Source organism: Mugil cephalus, chromosome 1 (genome assembly GCF_022458985.1).
Source record: "Mugil cephalus isolate CIBA_MC_2020 chromosome 1, CIBA_Mcephalus_1.1, whole genome shotgun sequence".
Lineage (NCBI taxonomy): Eukaryota > Metazoa > Chordata > Actinopteri > Mugiliformes > Mugilidae > Mugil > Mugil cephalus.
The window spans coordinates 27,514,575-27,518,782 of NC_061770.1; positions in this window are offsets into that span (position 1 = coordinate 27,514,575).

Consider the following 4,208-nt stretch of genomic DNA (forward strand, 5'->3'; position numbering starts at 1 on the left):
GTTGTATTCATCTCTTCCTTTCTGCAAAGTGTCCTTGGGTGACTTAAGAGGCGCTTCCTAAATAAAATGTATTATTATTATCAGATGTGTGTGTGACTGTGAAGGCTTTGAGAACCAGTAAGTAGAACGGTTCTATATAAAACAACAAGACCATTTACCAAACGAGACCAACTGATCAGCAGCTCTGGCTGTGACCTGCAGCACAACAACACAACAAACTGTCCCCTACAAAAGTTCATTGGTCTCATTAACAACGAAGACAAAAAGGAGTCCCGAGAACTGAACCAGAACTTTGATTAATGCCAGAAAAACTAAAGCTGGGATATTATTCACGTGTATCTAGAGGAAGTCATTTTTTACTGCGTGCTGTTTAGCTGCAGTTCCTGTGCGTGGCCTCCAGAGGGCAGTAAACACTCACCAATCACGACATATATTAGAGAGAGTCTGTTATTACCAACGTCTGTCAATATGTAAAAGGTCCTCACTTAAATATCCCAGCGTCTCCTTCCTTTAAATATCTTAAATGAGCTGTAAAATGCTTTGTAGCCCAATCACCTCATCAGTCATGGAGCTGTGTTTACCTTCTCCTCAGCCTCCGTGTTCATCCATCACCGTTAAATTACTCAGAATAATTATAAATACTATTAAACTAGTCTTAAACTGTTATTTAGTATCATTATAGCATCAGCACGCTAGCACATATCTTTATAAAACAGCATAGAGAGGTTTTAAAAACAGTCTGTTCCTAAATCAGGGCAGAGCACCGTCAGACTGGCAACACTGGCGTTAACAGATCATCTCAATAATGAGCATTACCCGCTCCATCCAATGCATTCTCCACTCAGCCGAGGCAGCAGTGTGTTATTTTCATGAGAACATCAAAGGTTTGGTGGATCAGGGGGTTTATGTAGGAGCTGGACCTGAAAAGAGCTTTTGACTCATTAAACCACAACATTCTCCTGTCAAAACTGACCCTCTTCAGCTTTTCAGATGGTGCTTTCTGCTGGATCAGATCATATCTGTCAAACAGGAAACAGACTGTGCAGAGTGGAAACTCAGCTCAGCTGCTCCACTGGTGTATTCAGTCTATTCAGTCTCTATGGAAATGACCTGACTAAACTTTAAACAAATGTTAATCTGCAGCTTTATGCTGATGATACTGAACTATATGTCCATGCAAAAACAAAACAAATTATCAGCAGCGCTGGCACCTGTATCTCATCAGTTTAATCAGTCCTGTTTGCACCTCAACACTAAAAAGACTGTTAACATGTTCTTCTCTCATCAGCCAGCAGAGGGCGATCAACCATGTGTGGCCGTTAATGGAGAGAGACTGGATGTAGTAGAAGAAAACAAATATCTTGGAGTGGACTTTGACTCAAACCTGCCATTTAAAGCACAAACACCATTACATTCAATCTATCAAACTTCAATCATATAATAAACTGTATAATATAATATATGATATAATAAACTGTATAATATAACATATAATATAATATACTGTATAATATAATGTATAATATACTGTTTTACGACCAGGACACATGCATAAGAAAGGACAATAAACGTAACAAGTGTGTCTTGAAGAAGGAAGTTAAAAATGCTCTGATTGTTGTTTTCAAGTCTTCACATCAATGTTGATTAATGTGCATTGTCCCAATTAAATAAACTAATAATAATAATCATTGTCCTGACTCTTCTTTGTGGAGTCTTTTAGGTGGACCAGCCGACCCGTTTCTCTCAAAGCCTCCCAGAGTCTGGATCATCATTTCTTCTCCCTGACCTTCAGCCCAAGCTGAGCTGCACATGTGGGATTTTATTCTGCAAACCCAGTTTTAAACTGTTCTATGAACTCTGATTTTTGGTTCTGTCCATAGACGTCCAGGTGGATCCAGTCAGGTGATTGTCTGGGCCGTTCTAGCAGCTTTATTCTCTTCCTCTGAAGCCAGTGAGAGTTTCCTTGGCTCTGTGTTTGGGATCAGTGTCTTTCTGAAATGTCCACCCTCGTTTCATCTTCTTCATTCTGGTCGACGGCAGCAGATTTATATCAAGAATGTCTCGGTACATTTTTCCATTCATCCTCCCTTCAGTTATATGAAGTTTGCCAGTAGCATAAGCAGAAAAACAGCCCCACACCGTGATGTTCCACCTCCAGACTTCACTGTCTTATGGTGTTTCTGGGCTGATGTGCATTGTGTCCTCCAGACGTGGTGTGTGTTATAGCATCCAAAGAGTTCCACTATGTTCTCCCAGTATTTTACAGGCTTGTCCAAATGTTGTGCAGCAAACTTTAAACGAGCTTCAGCCTGGTTTTCCTTCACAACTCTTCTTTTCACTCCTCTGTCAGAAATCTGGTTTATGGTCAAATGATGTTCTTCGTTAAGAAGTTCAGAAATCCTTCTGAAACCAACAGTATGTTTTCAACAATGAGAATGTGAAGGTCTGAGAGAGTTCTTTGCTTTTATCATGAGATGTTCCTTGTGTGACACATTGGTACTGACACACCTATTTATAGACCATCAGTTTGGACTGAACCAGCTGATGTTCTTTTATGTGATGTGTTTCTGATCACTGATAGATTTCAGCCTTTTTTCACCTCCCTCTCTGCGTGTGTTCAATACGTTTTCCCTCTGTTACTTCACATTATTACACATATCACACATCACAGAGTCTCCAGACCTGATGTTGATCTTCAGATTAGCTCCAGAACAGAGCGTAGACAGAGAGCTTCATGGACTGTTTCTCAGTCTGTTTCTCTGACAGAAACAGACTGATGTTTATCTCCGTATGAGATTTGATATATAACATATGAATTAAGATTGATTGATAGATATATAGGGATATGAATGATATGAGTTCATATGTAAATGATATGATATGATAGGAATGAATGATTTATATTATGATGTGATGTGATGTGATGTGATGTATTATGATGTGATTTGGTGTGATGTGATATATTGTGATGTGATGTGATGTGATGTGATGTGATGTGATGTGATGTGATGTGATGTGATATATTATGATGTGATTTGGTGTGATGTGATATATTATGATGTGATGTGTTGGGCTGTGATGACAGTCACTCTGTTGTTTAAACATTAAAACATTAAACTCTGAGGTTTAATGTCTTGTTCTGTTCTGCTCTTTAAAGGTGAAGCTTTTAACTTCGTGCTGCTGTGACAATAAACTCTGATTCATCCTCTCATTCTCCTCGTTCACTGTCAGAGTTCATGTGTTCATCAGTCTGACTCGTTGCATTCATTCAACAGCTCATCTTCAGTGAATGAATGAATGAATCAGCTGATCGCAGTGTGTACGTGGGGGACCCTGATTACGTCAGAGGAGGGAGGGGGCGTGGCCATCCCGTGACGTCACCGGGAGCAGCGTCGTGTCCTTTTAAAGCCGCGGACAGAGCTCCAGACTCAGACTCTGACTGACCGGACACCAGCTCTCACTCCGGCTCCGGGACCTCCGGGACCTCCGGGACACCTGACAGCTCCACACCGGGACGCGGTCACCTCCTCTCGGACACTCCTCTCTCTCCGTGTCGGCCCCTGCTCGCTCCTCGGATGGAGGCGCATTCATTCCTCCACAGCCGCCGGCACTGAAGCTCCGCTCCGGCTCCTCGGGAGGAACCATCGGTCCTCCTCGGTCCTCCTCGTCCTCCTCGTCGTCTCCGTCCCCCCGCAGGCCTCCGTCTCCTCCGTGACTCTCTGTTCCCATGCGATTCTTCAGACTCACATTCAAGTGTTTCGTGGATTGTTTTTGAAGGTCGCTGTCCGGTAGTCGGTGCAATTCCTTTCATTTCTCTTTTTATCATTTTCACGCCTTTTATTTGAAATCATTTTGTCACGTGACTCGAGGAGAAAACGATGTCCCCAGATTATTCCTAGAACTCTGAATTTCACCTTCGATCAAATCTGAATTCATTCCTGTGGAGAGAACTGGAACTACTGCAGAACCGAGCCTGGTTCACACTTTGAATTAAAGGAACCTGGTTCTGACTGGGTCCTGGTTCTGACGGGATCCTGGTTCTGACTGGATCCTGGTTCTGACAGATTCTGTGAGAAAGACTGAAGACAAACTGCAGAGACAGGACTAAAACTTTCAGCTTAAAGGTGTAACATTTGGTTCCTTCACTGACTGGTTCTAACTGGTTCCTGGTTCTGACTCGTCCCTGGTTCTAACTGGTTCTAACTGGT